Source organism: Sprattus sprattus (genome assembly GCF_963457725.1).
Source record: "Sprattus sprattus genome assembly, chromosome: 1".
Lineage (NCBI taxonomy): Eukaryota > Metazoa > Chordata > Actinopteri > Clupeiformes > Clupeidae > Sprattus > Sprattus sprattus.
In genome coordinates, this window is record NC_137920.1 from 26,611,651 (window position 1) to 26,632,584 (window position 20,934).

The 20,934-nt window shown below is 38.4% G+C and overlaps 1 protein-coding gene across 1 annotated transcript in view; it reads right to left on the bottom strand.

The window, feature by feature from the left end:
• LOC308368863 (NLR family CARD domain-containing protein 3-like) overlaps positions 1 to 20,934 on the bottom strand; it is a gene marked incomplete at both ends in the record, with an annotated part of 150,130 nt that overhangs the window by 88,967 nt on the left and 40,229 nt on the right. The window lies entirely within an intron of this gene.

The following is a 20,934-nucleotide window of genomic DNA, read 5'->3' on the forward strand; positions in this document are numbered from 1 at the left end:
CTGCACTCTTCTGCTATGGTTCTTCTGGTTAGATTCCGTTGTCTCAGTACTTGGCCAACCCCCTGTGTGATGTCACATGTGAGCGCCAGTGTTGGATGTTGTATTGTAAAACGGTAAATACTTTGGTAGATTAAAGTGTAAACTTTGAATACAAATGCTAGTACAATACATTATCTGTAAGGTTGTGAGTGTGCAGTGGTAATGTAAGTTGGATTCGTAGAACGTAATAAATGACATTGCTTGACCATGTTCCTGATTCGCGTGAAGCGAAGTGGCGACTGTCGCCCACTCGAATTGTGCCTGATTCGCGTGAAGCGAAGTGGCGACTCTCGCCCACGCGGATTGTGCCTGATCGCGGCTTTGGCCTTACCTGGAAGTTGATGTAGACGTAGTCGCTGCACAGGCACGAAACAGGATTGAGGAGGGGACAGAAGGTGCGTTTCCATTCAGCTCGTTCGCATTAACGATTCGCATTCACGGACGATTCGCATAAAACAAATGCGCATCAGCGACCGTTTCCATTCACCCGAGTCTTTAGTCTAATTTGGAGGAAGAGTTTTGTGCATGCTTGAATGGACGCCCTCCTCTCTGCCGTCGGGACTTTTAATGCTGTAGCATTTGAGTTGTTTTGAATATAATTGCTAGAAGGAGAAGGCGTAGACGGTTTTAACATGTTTTACAAACTCACATAGCAGCGAATTCATAGCTAATGATTCTTTAAAATTTGGTGAAGGCCCACTTCACTGCCCAGCTGTGGGTCGAAAACTTCAGGCTGACCAGGTCAGGATTTCAAGAATTGTGCAACGGATAGGCCCTGCTGTGTTGCCTGAAAGTAGGCTATTTGCTGCCGAAAGCCTGTCCCTACCGACGAGCGCATTTTACAAACTTGCAACATGCGCGGAATACCGTGTTGTGGGCGAAACGTACCACTGTACAAAGATGTTTATATGCAGTATGCTTTGCCATCCGAGTACAATGAAATATATTAAGTTACCATACCTGGGCGAGGTGCAAGAGATTGCGAACCGAAACAACCGCGCACACCAGGTCCGCAGGTGTTAGATAGAATACAATCCATGATCACAAAACAAAAAAACTATAATTTACAACAACAACAAAAAAGTAGGCTACGTGTGGGGAGATAACATGTCCACGTAGTTTGCACGTAAATCAAGTTAATCAGTTAGCCTACAATAAACTAGGTAATGATGATGATGTTCAGGGGAAACAACACACCGCAAACATAGATATACTATAGTTTATACAACAGCAGGTGCATATGCTGCATGAGGTGTGGTGTATTAGCTGGCAGTTTGAGAAGCAGTAGAGGAACATCACATTCGGGGCAGACAGCGGCACGGTTGTCTCTCACTGCAACAGGACGTAGTCTACAGTCCAACTCCGAACATAAACAAATACACAAAAGACGCGAATCGCTCGAATAAACTGTTTCCATCTACGTTAAGCGCATTAACTAAATTCGAATAACCAGTTAATCCACCTCCCTCTGGCGAATCGAATTTCTATGCGCATTGGGGAAGTTAATGCGAAACGCACGCGTTTCCAACCAGGATTAAATATTCGCATAAAGATAATGCGCATTAAGTAATGGGATGGAAACGCACCTAGAGAGAGAAAGAAAGAAAGTCAGAGCGAACGAGAGCGATTTGTAAAGTTGGCAGGCTGAATATTTCTGTAGGCTACATAAAAAACAATGCATACCGCATGGTGATAATTACAGGGTCTAGACATGTAGGGCATGTATTTCACACATTTGACCTCGAAGGAAAAAGTTATGAGTGGTTAGGAAAAGATGACATGGCCAACTATCCGACGCAGACAGTGTCGAGGCAACTGTCTCGAGCTTCCCATTTTTAGTATAACGTCGTCTTGAATGGAGCATTAACCCCCTGTTACAGCGGAAGAGCTGAACTTTAACCATAATTATTTTACTAACAATAAGCACACAGCCTACAAATGAACATTTACGTGCTTGTTTAATATGTGTCATTACATAGGCCTACAAACCTACTGACAAAAATGTCACTTCCTAGTCTTCAAGCCATTTTTTCCCTAAATGTTCATATTTACTTATTACAACTGCGGATGATCTATGCGGAGTCTATCGAATTGGATAACAGACTATATTTATAGTTCTTTAGTCAAAACAAATCAGAGTTAAGGTCTGAAAATGTGGTATTCAAATGTAGGCCAAATCTTCAGCGTGGCATTACGCAATTAGGCCCATCAAGTCCGTCAAAACTTTCGTGTCATCTCCGACTACTAACCTCTTAATCTTCCATATTCAGTCCACGAAACGAGATCACCTCTAGCATAAATTACAACAGTAACTTTGACTAATTATGCTTACCCTCAATGAAAAACTACGGATATGTTCTTGCTTGAAATCGTCCTCCGGTAAAACCTTCCTTGCTAAACTCAAATCTACTTTCGTTTTTATATGTTTTGCGTTGATAATGAACAATAGCACCTTCCTATGTAAAAGGTGAAAACCGACGCCCCTAGTGGTGTTCATAGACTGGATTTTCAAAACAATAGACCTTGTACCAATACCATTGAAGTCATCGAACAAACAAACAAAATCAGTGTTACAGTAATAGTTTTCCTTACTATGAAAATGTCAAGCAATATTGTGTCATCTTTTTTTTTTTATGCTTTTGCTCCCTGTGTCGGTCGCAGGGCGAAACTCACAAGACGCGCACACGCATACGGACTACTTGTACAAATGCAAACACACACCCGATTGAAAGAACTTTAGGAGGCAAGGACACTTTAATTACTTTGTGTAAATGGTGCTGGCCACCTTTCTTTTTGTTCACCTGTTCTGTCAATTGAGGTTAGTTCCTTGTCAGGTATGTGTATGGGAATATTGTGCGCTGACCCTTAGGCTGCTGAACTTTGTCCTCTGCTTGATTAGAAGATTAGCAGGTTTTCTTTAACTTATTTTTATTAATACATTTTTGCATTGGATTTTTAATTGGGTTTTCCTAATCTGCATTTTGTGTTGTACTTATGGTTTTCGTGATGATCTTCCATCCTTAATGAACCCTTATGTCTTTGAACGCTGAATTTGACTGAACTGTGTGGCCACACCCACATACAGACTGTCACCCTGCACTCGGGTCTGTCACACTGCTTTCATCTCATACACGCACTATTAGCCTACTCTCTCCCTCCTTCATAGAGCTGGGTCCATAATCACAAACACCATAACACATTGTGGATAGGCTATATGCTATGAATCCGACCTTGACACTCTTTAATAAGCCTGAGGTTAAGATTTCTTCTTTCAACCTTTTATTCTCATCTTGCATTCGTAAAGGACTTGAGTTGATTCCATTGTGCGCACTGCCTTTTTTAATATGATGGGATTTACATCCACGTTGCTGCTGAGTGGGTAATACCTCTCACCTTTCTCCCACCAAATGAGAGGGAACGGACCTCAAAGCCCGTTGCACACCATCTTCAGATTGAACGTGACTCTGGCAATTTATACTTGGGCATCGTGCTTTACAGAGAGGTGGAGACCTAGGATTTGTAGTTTTTGAGGCTTTTAATGTGGAGTGTTTGCTCTGACCCTTTAATTCGGAGTGCTTTATTCTGGCCCTGAACTTTATGTGTGACCTCTCACATTTAAGTCTTCATTAAACGGGTGTGACTGCATCTCACACGCTTGTGTGTCTGCTTGTTTTGTGTTGCTTTTTGTGAATACCTTCTCAGTCTAATCAATCACATCTGACCATCAGTGATGATGTTCATGTCCCAGTCAGAATGAAGAGATGTCTGTCTTTTGATTTATTCCCTCTTTCTATTTTAGTTTATGAATTATTTGTTTATATATTGAGAGAGTGTGTGAGCTTTCCAAGTTTGGTATGTAGCTGAGGTGTAATTACAGATGCTTATATGAGGACCAGAGGCAGGACACTCCTTTCATCTCATCTCCCTCCTATATAGAGCTGGGTCCATAATCACAAACACCATAACACATTGTGGATAAGCTATATGCTATGGGTCCGATCTTGACACTCTTTAATAACCCTGAGGATAAGATTTCAGGCAGGTGTTTAATTTAGTGTAGCATGATGAAATGTTACCAACTGTCTACCCCTCAAAGTAAGTCTTGTGTAATTTACTTTAAATGCTGATCCACAGTGTTTCATATTTAAATTTTGGTGTTTTATCTGAGTTTTATTATGAATTAAACACAGTTTTAAACTAGATACAGGCCATCTTGAACATACAGGTCATCTTGAACTCCAAAAGCCTCTATATGTTCATATATTATATATTCTTATTTGTGTTTGAATGAGACACAATTGGCCTAATTCACTATTTCCCCTTCTAATAACTACACACTCATGAAGTACTCTGTCTGATTTAGAAACACTGGACAATAAATGGACTTTCAGATCACACAATTACAAAAAAACGATGCCGCCCACGCTTGATGCTGGACGCATTGAAGTCAGGCTCTTATGTTTAAGAGACACACAGCTCTTCAGTTTGAACACAGGGACTCATTAGGTGGTTGACTGGTTTGATGCCTTACACACATTGAAGACTGCTCCACCACTGATTAGGTGGTTGGATGCCTTACACACATTGAAGACTGCTCTACTACTGATTAGGTGGTTGGATGCCTTACACACATTGAAGACTGCTCCACCACTGATTAGGCGGTTGGATGCCTTACACACATTGAAGACTGCTCTACCACTGATTAGGTGGTTGGATGCCTTACACACATTAAAGACTGCTCTACTACTGATTAGGTGGCTGGATGCCTTACACACATTGAAGACTGCTCTACCACTGATTAGGTGGTTGGATGCCTTACACACATTAAAGACTGCTCTACCACTGATTAGATGGTTGGATGCCTTACACACATTGAAGACTGCTCTACCACTGATTAGGTGGTTGGATGCCTTACACACATTGAAGACTGCTCCACCACTGATTAGGTGGCTGGATGCCTTACACACATTGAAGACTGCTCTACCACTGATTAGGTGGTTGGATGCCTTACACACATTAAAGACTGCTCTACTACTGATAAGGTGGTTGGATGTCTTACACACATTGAAGACTGCTCTACCACTGATTAGATGGTTGGATGCCTTACACACATTGAAGACTGCTCTACCACTGATTAGGTGGTTGGATGCCTTACACACATTGAAGACTGCTCCACCACTGATTAGGTGGCTGGATGCCTTACACACATTGAAGACTGCTCTACTACTGATTAGGTGGTTGGATGCCTTACACACATTAAAGACTGCTCTACCACTGATTAGGTGGTTGGATGCCTTACACACATTAAAGACTGCTCTACTACTGATAAGGTGGTTGGATGTCTTACACACATTGAAGACTGCTCTACCACTGATTAGATGGTTGGATGCCTTACACACATTGAAGACTGCTCTACCACTGATTAGGTGGTTGGATGCCTTACACACATTGAAGACTGCTCCACCACTGATTATGTGGTTGGATGTCTACACACATTGAAGACTGCTCCACCACTGATTAGGTGGCTGGATGCCTTACACACATTGAAGACTGCTCTACCACTAATAAGTAAGTACAAGAACTCAAGACTGATATAGAGGAATAGATTCAAGGAAACCTCACTGATTTCTGATTTGAAACAATGAATATAAGAGCTCCAGCTACTGTTCAAAAACTGCCACTGATTACTCACAATCTCTCATTGCACTGATAAAGTTTGACTACCAGTTGCACTTATGGTATTACAGTAAAACAAAGACTTACTTTTACCGCTGAATGTTTTTGTGTCTCAAGCTCTTTGCGAAACCCAGTGAAGCTAAATTACGGAACTGTTTTTTCTTCCAAGTAGTTATCTAATGTGAAGCTATTGCTATCTGGTTAAACAGGTTTAGTAACTGCATAACACCACACCTGCCGTGACGCATGAATACAAATTACCTCAACAACTGAGGTGTGTGTGTTCTTCAGATATGAATGTCTCCCCTCCCCCCTCAAACTACTAAAGTAAACATTTTCTTGAACTCTGCTACAATGCCTCCTCCCACACACATTTCAGCAGCAAAGCTTTATGAAATATCACAGAGAGAAATTGAAAATAAATTTGATACAGACCCCCTAGTTGGACGTCCAGTCCAAGTGAAAGCTAACTCACTGTAGGCAGAAGCCAGGTCTAGTCAGTCATGTGGCCATGTTTTGTCTATAGGCAAAATGTATAGTTAATTGTCAATAGTTCATAAATAGTTTATTGGTGAATACTTTTTTTTATAAAGATGCCAAAACCGTAACGTTTCTGTGGCTCAAAAAATGTGAAACGTAATGAACCATGGGCCCACTGTATCACTGCATCCCTACAGCCTACCGTGATTCTGAAATCAAAATCAAGCCGTCGCTCAAGGACCCATTCAGAGACTTGTCAGGTCATGAAATCTAAAACCACCTCAAATGTCACACTCATGCTTACCTCAGTCTTCTTTGTGTATCTCAATAAGATGAAATATCAAGCTTCAAAATAAAATGAAGTCCGACACAAGGAAGAAAGGTCTGTATGATTCGGTTCAACTTATCAAGAGCAACATCACAGATCGACTCAGTTTTTTGATTAAGAAGCAGATGAATTGTAGACCCACCACCAGTTGCACTTATGGTATTACAGTATAACACAGACTTACTTTTACCGCTGAATGTGTTTGTGTCTCAAGCTCATTACGAAACCCAGTGAAGCTAAATGACAGAACTGTTTTTTTCTTCCTCTTAGTTATCTAATGTGAAGCTATTGCTATCTAGTTAAACAGGTTTAGTACCTGCATTTACCACACCTTCGGTGATGCATGTACATATTGGACATAATACCACAACACCTAAGGTGTGTGCGTTCTTCAGGCATGACTGTCTCCCCTCCCCCCTCATCTACTAAAGTAAACATTTTCACTGAATAGTTTTGTCTTAAAATTCATATCATGCTAACAAAGCGCCTGCACAAAGCTATCTGACTGAACAAGATCCTCGATTTCAGCCGGGGTTCAGCATTACATACATAACTTTTCATGTCTGTATGTGGTGTTTTCACGCAAAAACAATCTATTAAATCACACTTTATTTAAGATCTATTTTTATCAGCATTAACGTACTTTTACAGCAGTGGTTTATATCAACTTTGCTGTTCTATTTAAGATCTATTTTGATGTAAAGGCAGAGTCCACAATTCTGATGACAGGTTATTCAGCTCAACAGCCAATCAGATTATACCCCCACTCATAGATATCATATATAAAGGCTAGATGTCTCGCCCGTGATTCTGGCCGATGGAGTTGAATGTCTGCACATGGCGGCCATCTTGAAACAGGGCAGCTCGCTCACCCATAACATTGTGTTGGTAGTGGTATGTACGGTACTTGGTTTGTTATAAACAAACATGAGAGATGTAGTTATGCCATTGCATATGTATTATATGTTATTTTCTCAAAAATATCCAAAAAGCATCCAGAATTATTACCACCAAACCATTTGTAAATCCGTCAAGATTTCAGCTAAATAAGAGTGATAGAGTTTGTGCAGATCACTGACCTTACATCAGGTACCACTGATCCTGCCAGAATGCTTCACTGACTCAAGATGGCAGACCTGTGCGGACGTTCTAGACTCCGTCGTAAGACATCTAGCCATTATATATGATATCTTTGCCCCTACTCTCCATGCTCCTAAAGCAACATGTTGATTGGCTAGAATACTGCATGGAGTACTGTCTGAGCCACTATGTTTGTTTCAAAATTAAAGAGCCAGGATGGTTTACAAACTCCAAGGGTGATTGAGAACACACACACACATCCAGAACAGACTAGAGGATTTGACAAAAGGTGTATTGGATCAGAAATGCAGACTGTGTAATAGTATAAAAGTAGTCAAAGTCCATTTGAGATGTTTTTATTTGTTTGCCTTTAATAAGAAAGTGCCTATTGTGTTCATGCATTTAATATTCTCTTGATTTTCTTGGGCAGCAGAAAGGAGGGTTATGATTTCTTGAATTTTCAAAATTTTCAGAAAGGTATGAATGACAAATCTACCGCCATGTCAACATATTAACGTTTAACAGTTAATTAACCAGTGATGCTTTAGAAATGCTTCCACAGGCTGATATCAGTCACATTTCTCATTTAAATTACTGATTTCATTAAAGCCACTTAAATTCAAAAGGTCAACATTAAGATGCTCATCCAGTGTTTCATATTTCAATTTTGGTGTTTTATCTAAGTTCTATTATGAATTGAACACAGTTTTAAACTAGATACAGGTCATCTAGAATACGTCCATTGATTTGCTGTAATGAGACACCTCGAAAAGCCTCTATGTGTTCATATATTACATATTCTTATTTGTGTCTTTGATGTGGAGTGTCTGAATGAGACACAACTGGTCTAATGCACTATATCCCCCTCTGTTAACTACAAACTCATGAAGACATGCTTCTAATTTAGAAGCACTGGTCAATAAATGGACTTGATATTTCAGATCACACAGTTAGAAAAAAAACTATGCAGCCCATGCTTGACGCATTAAAGTCAGGTTTTTATTTTTTAGAGACACATAGCTCTTCAGTTTGGGACTCATTAGGTGGTTGGATGCCTTACACACATTCAAAACTGCACCTCCACTGATGAGTAAGTATTAGAATTCAAGACTGATATAGAGGAATAGATTCAAGCAAACCTCACTGATTTGAAACAATTAAGCAATAAGCGCCAAGAGGCCGTGGTTTGCGCTGATTTTAGAACAGGTAAGGGGAGTTGTTAGGCACATCGCGAAGCGGAGTGCCTAAAACCTCCTTACCTGTTCTAAAATATATTTGATATTGTTTCATAAATAAAGACAATTCAATTTAAGAAACAGACTAGTTTAATAAAAAAACGTCATTCTTCCGCCACTACAAAATATAGTCTCTACATAAATCGATGCCACGCAACCCTTGAAGCAACTCAACCGCCAGATGGAACACTTGCGCTACCGACAAAAAAAGGGGTGCTTATATATTCACATTAATTTGTATATCGCCATTATTGGTGCAATTGTTGAAATAGTTTTCAAACGGGGTCCTCTTTGCTGGTGCAGCGACAGGGGTATCCTGATTTTGACGCTTCAGTGTCCCAGATGATGTTGCTCCACATGTGTAATAAATGCGCTATATGAATAAAATTGCCTTGCCTTGCCAGTCGCTGCACTGTAATATGGAATGTTATCATAGAATGTTATTTAGCCAATCACAATCAAGGATTTGAACAATCAGTTTTAGAATGAATATTAGAGCTCACCCTACTGTTCAAAAACTGACACTGCTTACTCACAATCTCTCCTTGCACTTATACAGCTTGACCTGGTCAAATATTAAACCAGTCATCATTCAGTGCTCTCGTGGCAGCCACCTGCCTCTGACCCAGTCTCTCTTAATCATGGCTTATATGTATAAAGCAGCACAAGAGTTGTCTGGCTGCTACTCTGCATTTGACAGCAGGTAGAATGCATCTGAATCCACTGTATTGTTCTTTAGGGTCTTTAGGGCCTTGTACTTTCACTAAAGCACTTTGTTGAGGGTCACACAGTGAGACAGCAAAGACTAGAACAAAGTAATTGATAAGAAGCTATTGTCAGAGACCTCATCCTATATCACAGGTTTAGCTGAGTTATCCTTTCATATGTGGTTTAATGTGTTTTGGCTAATCAGTGTGACCTACAGCTGCAGAAACTTTCAGTGGACAGCTGGAAATCCACTGATGTCTCAATACCAAGTTTGTGTTTTTCACAACACTTCACACAGTTTGTGTTTTTCACAACACTTCACAACACTTCACACAAATATAAGGTCTCACAGTTGATGGTGTATGTCAGAGTGAAAACCAAGCCATGAGGTCAAGGAAATTGTGGAGTGGCCTCGGGAAAACTCTGTGAAAGTACTGGACTGGCCCTGCCAGAGTCCGGACCTGAACTCAATAGAGCATCTCTGGAAAAGACCAGAAAATGGCTGTGTACCGTCATTCCCCATACAACCTGGTTTGAACCATCCTGCCCGGAAGAATGGTAGAAACTTGACACCAACTTTTAAGACTTTCCTAGAAAGGACCTTATGAAATTGGTGACGCATTAGCTAAGTGACTTGCTTTTTAGTCTGTTATTGTCGTCTCTGTTACCAGAGGGATAGCAACAGGCATAGTTTAGACACATAATAGGTCTAAGTCTACACAAAGACGAAATACACCTGCATTTTATTGAACAGAATTGAATGGAGGGTCTCTCAAGGAGTTATTTAAGTACCACAGGCTTTATTTTTAACAATTTTTCAAAACCTGTTTATCATTGAAGGGTTCATTTTATTTAAATGGAATTTGCAAAAAATGCTAATCCCCTGCATACTTAATTACAACCATCACTCACACAATCAATTTGCACTGAGAACTATATTTTACATTATCACTTACATAAATATAATCTAATGTGATAGTAGCTACTTTAGTATATGCTCATGCGTGGTTGTAAACTAGCCTAATATTTATGATGCTGACAGCAGCATGTTGATAATGGTGTCAGCCATGAGCTTGATGGAGCAGTTATCTTATGGCTCCCTTTTCTCTCTTCGGTTTAGTCTCTAGTGGTGTTAAGTCAAGATTTCTCTCTCACTTACTGTACTGAAGCACACAGTATACTACTGCCATCTAGTATTTAAACAAGGTACTGTATCAGCAGTTACAATACATATAACCTATACTAACATGCAGTGGCGTCGTAGGGGGGGGATAAAGGGGACTGAGTTACCAGGGCCCCATGTGGGGGAGGGTCCTTGAGGAGTGTGGAATTTTATTTTTCCTTTAAATATTAATATCATTTAAAGGTCCAAATTTTCTTGCTAACTAATATAATTTTAATGTTTTGGGTAAATAAATTGGTTGAATGATGGATTGAATTGTGTGTACTAGTCTACATATAATGTCTGGAGACCCTCACCCCCCCGGCTCACGCACAAAATGGTTTAGTCCGCCTTCAGTGGGCTTTTTACCTATAGGCGCATTTGACGAATGTTAACGTTTATTCGGCTGAGGCAACGGTGCGCATTGAAGATGTCCAAGAACGTTAAATCCGGGTTTCAGAAAAGAAAAGAAAGGCAGGCAAGAGAGAGAAAAAGAGACGAGGGAAAGCAACTACTAACAGACTTCTTTCCTAAGAAAGGTGAGCCCGAATGTGAAGGCAAACACCCTACATTAAATGAACTCATGATGTGGTAATAAAACGAATCAATACCACCGCGATTGTCATTGCTAAAAACGGCATAACACAAAATTAGAAATAACATGCCCTATCTGTTATCTGAGGTAAACTCTAAATACATGTTTGTTTGCATAGCCTTCCACAGTTGCAGAGTGTGTTGCACGCACATCCAATCCAGGTGCAGGGTAAAAAGAGATCCGTAAAAATGAAAGAATACCCACACTGTTGCTTCTGACACCTGACGAACATCTGACGAAGACCAACAATGGTCGAAACGTTGTGCCAATAAAATACACGGGAGCTGCAGCAACAGTGTGCGGGTATTCTTTCATATTTGGCTAAATTAATATTTGTTAGGCCATAACATAATTAGGCTAATAGCCTTATTAAGTAGGGCTAGTCTAGGCTCAATAAGTTCATAAGGTTAGGCTGTCAAATTAGTTGGCTAGCAAAGTTAACTTGTGAAACATGGCACTCAGTTTCAGCCTTTTTCACACTTGGGGGGGGGGGGGGGGGGGGGGGGGCCCTATGAACCTACTGTGCATAGGGCCCAGAATCTGGTGCTACGCCCCTGCTAACATGGCTCATTTAAAGGAATATTTAATTATGAAATATAATAAACTGATATCAGCCTAGCCTCTCTTTTTCTCTCTCCTGAATGAGTGAACACACTGTGTTTCAGGATGTAGAATTCACAAAGGCATTTCCAGAGCATGTAAATGGGGCATATGACACTGACACTGCAATGACACAATGCAACATATGAGTATTGGAGGATTAAACATCAATTCATAGGACATAGACTAAGCACATGAGATCACCTGGAGGTTGTTTGAACAGTGATTGGCTAAAGCTCTTGGAGACATCACGCTCAAGAGTTCTCTTCACTAATGTAGCAGTGCTGTTGCCAAGAGTGCAGTATGCCAATGCTGATAGAGAGGAATATAATCAAGTTAGCTGACTGATTTACACCCTGTAGTGTAATATCTGTATGTGTGTGGGTTGTTAAAGCTGACTGATTTACAGTGATGAGTAGTTTATAGTTTGTGTCATGGTGAGAGCTCCACTGACTTGACCTGCTGTTCACAAGTTGTATTGAACCCTCTGAGGGTGGTTTCCCATGGGATTTTACCTGATCTTACTGAACTACACATGATCAAGTTTAAACAGCCAATTGGTATGAGAAATGGGTTGGCACCACTGCAAGTCATCAAGCAGTCACAAGAGAAGAAAGTGGGTGAGCAGACTCTCCTGTGGGCTGTTTGGAATTAGCCTCATAGAGCTCCCTCTAGGGGGCAGGAGAGCAGCAGGAGACAGAGCAGGAGAAGCGGGAGATGCTGTCCGTGAGCACAGAGGCCAGATGAGCAGGAGGCTGTTTGGATCCAAAACGGCCATTAGTTCTCCTTTAAGCGCCATGCCGTAGTTTCATTGGATGTCTCCTCTCCCTTTCTGCTCTACTGGACTGAGAAGAAGGGAGGAACATGACAGCAGGAAGCTCAACTGGAGTATCTTCCATCAAAGTGGTGTTGGAATAGGAGTGAGTGAAGAGGGAGACGAGTTTACTCACCTCCTAGGACATAGTATGGGAGAATGTGTGTTCAATTATACATCTGTGTGTGTGTGTGTGTGTGTGTGTGTGTGTGTGCAGGTTAAATTATACATCTGTGTTTGTGTGTGTATGTTAGCAGTAAGGATTATCCCCGCATCCTAGATGCTCAGAAGTGACATATTGCCCAGCTTTTTTCCCTATGCAGTACAACCCTTATGAGACAGAAGACACAGTAACTACAGTAACCACAGTGTTGTTCATATTCTTTCTCTACAGAGCCTCTTCTTCCTCTCTAAATGAGGTTCACTAGATGGCTTTGGCCAGTATGTTTTCTCTATATTTGATTTGGCCTACATGCAAGATGATTCCAATGCTTAATGAAATAATTTGCCTTTTCTTCAGTGTACTTGTCAATAAAAGCAGTATACTCCAAAAAAAACCTCCTCCTGTGATGATGTCAAGGTTGTCCTTGCTCCACTCATGTCATAGGCTTCATGAGATTGAGTTAACATACGTTTACATTTCTCAAAAGTACTAAAATACTGTAATTCAAGATAGACACATCATATCATTTTATTACCAGAAGTGCAAAAACAATAGGCACGCAAGAGGCAAGGCAATGCCATCCTACAAGGTGAGATGCAGCTGGACAAGACTATATTTTCATTTCACATTTCGATATATTTTGTTGCAATATCCTACAATTTGTTTTGAATTTCATTAATGTTATGGGCTTTTCTATTGGGCTGTTGTTTGTTCTGAATCTGTGTGGTAAATGTGCTCAATTATTCATTATTATACTGGTTGACTGAGCAACTCTACACATATCATGTTATAATTGTTTTGTCAGAATACATGCGACAACACAAAACTCATTTGTTCTTTCTTTAATGCATATACAGAATGATGCAAAATAAAATTCCCTGCATATCTCAGCCAATAGCCAATCAATCAAAAAGACATTGGGCCTCATTCTCGACAGCAGTTGGGAAGACTTTCCGAAGGATTTCAGAAGGAACTCCACTTCGGAAACATTTATGAAAACATTTGCATTCTCGTTATTTTTTTCTTCTGTGCTTTCTTCTGAACTTCAGACAACTTTCAGAACTCGAAATAGCAGTCGTAACTCTACCGGAATCTTCTCAAATGGGATTCCACGGGCCATCTTGTGGTTATTTGAGGAATCGCGTTGAGGAATGACATTTGAAAAAACTCCGTATTACAGTAAAAGGGTTAACGGGCGAATTTGTGAGAACCCGTTGGTGATTGCGTTCACGTCAACTCTACAGACATCCTCGGATTAAAATAATTATGATAATAATAAATACGAGAATATTTGTATCATTAACAATTACGTTTCACATTTATAGTCATAATTTTACGAGGTAGTGTTTATTGTTACACTAGGTCTATATGGCTCGTAGCTTGACTGTTCTCTCCCTTGTAGCCTACGTCACTTTGGATAAAGGCCGCGTCTGCTAAGAGACTGATTGTGAATGACATGAACACTGCAAATGTAAGTGAATACATAAATAAACAGTAAGCTCAATCTCTAAGAGCAAAGGCATGAATTCATTGCAATTTATACTACTACTGGTGGCCAGTCTTCACCCCTATGGTGGCCATTTCGATCGACAGGACGGACTACAATTTATAGTCGTACTTGGGACCGGTCTTCACACCTATATGGTGCCTATTTTTCGATAAAAAAAAACAAAAAAAGTGACTACTTAAATGTGTTTTACGGACTTCGGACGTTCAACGTTATACAATATCCCCACCTTATTAATGAACACCTGTTACGAGGTGGATTCGGGAGATTGCGACAGCACACGTTTCTAAAATTGCGTCTCCTAATAAGGAGCTGGCAGGGCGTGTATGTATGCAAATCCACTTTCACGAGAACGCGCATCAATCTAAGAAGCTAATCGGAAGGAACCCAGCTGAGAAGACTTCGGCTGCTTATGAACACATTTTCAAGCGTGCGGGAATGCAGCGGAAGCGTTTCTCTTACGTTGTTTTTGCGAAGTCGTGTAAGAAACATTTCTGAAGAATTACAGAAAAAGGTCGAGAATGAGGCCCATTGTTTTCTGTGTTGTATGTAATACATCGAGCAGAGAGAGGATATTATTATAAAACAAATATTTTTTAATGTTATAGGATGTCAAAGGATCCATTCTAGCTTAAGGAGTACAGAGGAAAGAAACTAAAAGTCATAAGACATCAGCAATCGAACACAAGAACGAAAAAACAGGAATGCTCCCAGTGTTTCAAAACCTTTCCTTTCCTGCTCCGTTCCTCTCTTGCAATTCATTAACGAACATACACAGGAGAGAGGCCCCAAATTGAGCAGAAGTTACACTTTCATTTTTAACTGCAATTTATTTCTGCTTATGTTGGCCTCTAATTGTGGTATAAGGTTATGCACACCCTTTCTCAACCACTGCCACTGCTTCATGTCCCATTCGGTTGATGGACTGACGACCATGCTGGAGTTAGTGTGATGTTAGAAAATAGTTTTACGTCAACAACATCCCTGGATCTATATCTGTTATACTTTTATTAAACTCAATAAAAAGGTTTCCCCAAATTCATGCATATTGATTAACAATGCATCATGCGTTACAATAACATTCTAGTATGTTGTTTTTGTTGTTGTTTTGTGTTCTTGGGTAGGTTGTATAGATTGTCTGACAAACATATACACAATTCCACATATGCTTTTGCTAGGAATTAATTAAATATAGTTAAACACAAATTAGACACATATATTTGCAATATACTGTACAGTAACACATGTGATGTCATGAAAAGTAAAAGGTCTTGGTCTTCAGAAGGTGCCTTTGCACTTTCAGCCTGTGTTTGATGCTGGTGCGCACTCTATTGAAATAACCTCCTGTTTTTGTTCACTCTGTGGTCTGGCTCAAATGTATGTTGCGGCTCATGAGCGGGGTCATGACAGTATTCTCAAGAAGGACCCAGCTCCTGACTCGGGTCTCCATTGCAAATTGATCTGCATTGACACCTGCTCTGCAGGTCTGGGTATTTTATGTAGCTTCAATGGCCTTCAATCCAACATCAGATCTGTTGTTGCAGTCTTCCATAGAGAAGACGGTTCATATTTTTGTAGAACACTAGTTGTGGTAAATAGAAATTAGACCACTAAAAACATCAAATGGGGAAAAAGCCTAAGAATTAGTGGGGGAAATATTACCTGTTTTTTAATAAATGCAACGTGTAGTATGCAATAAAACGGTAAATTAAATAGAGTAATTGTTTACTTTCCATGACATTAGACCTATTCATCAACAAGGATAGGCCTTACTAAGTGGACATTGGAACTCATTTTTATAACTTCATTTCCAAAATACCCTGTTCAATAGATGCTGTAGTTAAAGCCTTGTTGTGTTTGGAAGGGAGGCCTACAACGGTGAGGAGAAAGGAAACTTGATTTAAAGTTAATTTAGATGTTAATGTTATGGAACAATCATGTGGATACGCCTACAGAACACAATAGTGTAAATGGGCTTTAACATAATTAACAATAAGGGCATCTAAAATGGGTTGTTGGTGGTGAAATGCGTCACTATGAAATGCAGCGCACTACTGCCATCTAGTGGTGACAGGATGTTACGATAATGTTGTGATATCCACTTACAAATCAGATCACAATAAACAACAGGAAATAACTGTTTGTGTTTGTGTGTGCATAATGGCTGATCAGCCATATTGCTGAGGTCAGTCAGTAGTTCATTCTACTTTCCCCCCTCCCACGTGATCCACTGCCTTGTCCCAGCCCAACGTGGGTCGTGGAGTAGTGAGAAAAGCGCTGAGGCGGATCATTAGTGTTTTTGGTGGCTGAATTCCAGTCAGGAGGCTACTACAGGACGGCTTAGTTCAAATGAAGGATATGTCAGATATTTCAAATGAAACATGTGGGCAGTGTCTCCCAATGCTTGAATGGTGTGCATTGAAATAATGTTATGGTCAAACACATTCCCCCCCCCCCCCCCCATTACTGTAACTTGTAATCAGCATAGGCTGATAAACCAGATTAAATATGATCAGACAGACTATATACTAAACCAGATTAAATATGATCAGACTCTATACTAAACCAGATTAAATATGATCAGACAGACTATATACTAAACCAGATTAAATATGATCAGACTCTATACTAAACCAGATTAAATATGATCAGACTCTATACTAAACCAGATTAAATATGATCAGACTCTATACTAAACCAGATTAAATATGATCAGACTATATACTAAACCAGATTAAATATGATCAGACTCTATACTAAACCAGATTAAATATGATCAGACTCTATCCTAAACCAGATTAAATATGATCAGACTCTATACTAAACCAGATTAAATATGATCAGACAGACTATATACTAAACCAGATTAAATATGATCAGACTATATACTAAACCAGATTAAATATGATCAGACTCTATACTAAACCAGATTAAATATGATCAGACTATATACTAAACCAGATTAAATATGATCAGACTCTATACTAAACCAGATTAAATATGATCAGACTCTATCCTAAACCAGATTAAATATGATCAGACTCTATACTAAACCAGATTAAATATGATCAGACAGACTATATACTAAACCAGATTAAATATGATCAGACTCTATACTAAACCAGATTAAATATGATCAGACTATATACTAAACCAGATTAAATATGATCAGACTCTATACTAAACCAGATTAAATATGATCAGACTCTATCCTAAACCAGATTAAATATGATCAGACTCTATACTAAACCAGATTAAATATGATCAGACAGACTATATACTAAACCAGATTAAATATGATCAGACTATATACTAAACCAGATTAAATATGATCAGACTCTATACTAAACCAGATTAAATATGATCAGACTATATACTAAACCAGATTAAATATGATCAGACTCTATACTAAACCAGATTAAATATGATCAGACTCTATCCTAAACCAGATTAAATATGATCAGACTCTATACTAAACCAGATTAAATATGATCAGACAGACTATATACTAAACCAGATTAAATATGATCAGACTCTATCCTAAACCAGATTAAATATGATCAGACTCTATACTAAACCAGATTAAATATGATCAGACAGACTATATACTAAACCAGATTAAATATGATCAGACTCTATACTAAACCAGATTAAATATGATCAGACAGACTATATACTAAACCAGATTAAATATGATCAGACAGACTATATACTAAACCAGATTAAATATGATCAGACAGACTATATACTAAACCAGATTAAATATGATCAGACTATATACTAAACCAGATTAAATATGATCAGACTCTATACTAAACCAGATTAAATATGATCAGACTATATACTAAACCAGATTAAATATGATCAGACTCTATACTAAACCAGATTAAATATGATCAGACTCTATCCTAAACCAGATTAAATATGATCAGACTCTATACTAAACCAGATTAAATATGATCAGACAGACTATATACTAAACCAGATTAAATATGATCAGACTCTATACTAAACCAGATTAAATATGATCAGACAGACTATATACTAAACCAGATTAAATATGATCAGACTCTATACTAAACCAGATTAAATATGATCAGACTCTATACTAAACCAGATTAAATATGATCAGACTATATACTAAACCAGATTAAATATGATCAGACTCTATACTAAACCAGATTAAATATGATCAGACTCTATACTAAACCAGATTAAATATGATCAGACAGACTATATACTAAACCATATTAAATATGATCAGACTCTATACTAAACCAGATTAAATATGATCAGACTCTATACTAAACCAGATTAAATATGATCAGACTCTATCCTAAACCAGATTAAATATGATCAGACTCTATACTAAACCAGATTAAATATGATCAGACAGACTATATACTAAACCAGATTAAATATGATCAGACTCTATACTAAACCAGATTAAATATGATCAGACTCTATACTAAACCAGATTAAATATGATCAGACAGACTATATACTAAACCATATTAAATATGATCAGACTCTATACTAAACCAGATTAAATATGATCAGACTCTATACTAAACCAGATTAAATATGATCAGACTCTATCCTAAACCAGATTAAATATGATCAGACTCTATACTAAACCAGATTAAATATGATCAGACTCTATCCTAAACCAGATTAAATATGATCAGACTCTATACTAAACCAGATTAAATATGATCAGACAGACTATATACTAAACCAGATTAAATATGATCAGACTCTATACTAAACCAGATTAAATATGATCAGACTATATACTAAACCAGATTAAATATGATCAGACTCTATACTAAACCAGATTAAATATGATCAGACTCTATACTAAACCAGATTAAATATGATCAGACTCTATACTAAAGCAGATTAAATATGATCAGACTCTATACTAAACCAGATTAAATATGATCAGACTCTATCCTAAACCAGATTAAATATGATCAGACTCTATACTAAACCAGATTAAATATGATCAGACAGACTCTATACTAAACCAGATTAAATATGATCAGACTATATACTAAACCAGATTAAATATGATCAGACTCTATACTAAACCAGATTAAATATGATCAGACTCTATACTAAACCAGATTAAATATGATCAGACTCTATACTAAAGCAGATTAAATATGATCAGACTCTATACTAAACCAGATTAAATATGATCAGACTCTATACTAAACCAGATTAAATATGATCAGACTCTATACTAAACCAGATTAAATATGATCAGACTCTATACTAAACCAGATTAAATATGATCAGACTCTATACTAAACCAGATTAAATATGATCAGACTCTATACTAAACCAGATTAAATATGATCAGACAGACTCTATACTAAACCAGATTAAATATGATCAGACAGACTCTATACTAAACCAGATTAAATATGATCAGACAGACTCTATACTAAACCAGATTAAATATGATCAGACTCTATACTAAACCAGATTAAATATGATCAGACTCTATACTAAACCAGATTAAATATGATCAGACAGACTCTATACTAAACCAGATTAAATATGATCAGACAGACTCTATACTAAACCAGATTAAATATGATCAGACAGACTCTATACTAAACCAGATTAAATATGATCAGACTCTATACTAAACCAGATTAAATATGATCAGACTCTATACTAAAGCAGATTAAATATGATCAGACTCTATACTAAACCAGATTAAATATGATCAGACTCTATACTAAACCAGATTAAATATGATCAGACTCTATACTAAACCAGATTAAATATGATCAGACTCTATACTAAACCAGATTAAATATGATCAGACTCTATACTAAAGCAGATTAAATATGATCAGACTCTATACTAAACCAGATTAAATATGATCAGACTCTATACTAAACCAGATTAAATATGATCAGACTCTATACTAAAGCAGATTAAATATGATCAGACTCTATACAGAACTACAGATGTGATGTTGAGTGCATATGTGTTTGTCTGTGGGTATGTGTGTGTGCGTAAGGAAGGAGTATATGTGTAATCTGTCGTGTGTGAATAAGTGTATGTGTTTCTATCTGTGTGTTTCTCAGTCTATCTTTGTCTATGTGTGTGTGTGAGCGTGTGTGGCAGTCAGAGTTAGGACAAACACAAACAGACTCACACACACACACACACACACACACACACACACACGCCTTTTAGAGATGACATGTCATGTCAGTTTGTAAATCATCCCTCCCTCAATCATAGAAAGAACTAAAAGGGATGACACAAACATGAAATAAAATGAGTGACTGGTGAGTGAGTGAGTGGCACGCACGCACGCACGCACGCACGCACGCACGCACGCACGCACGCACGCACGCACGCACGCACGCACGCACACACACACACACACACACACACACACACACACACACACACACACACACGAGACAGAGAGATTCAAATTTGTTTCCCTATTTTATTCCCCAGCATATTTTGAACAGTTTAACTATGATCACAGTGATGCTTAATGAACCTTGATCTC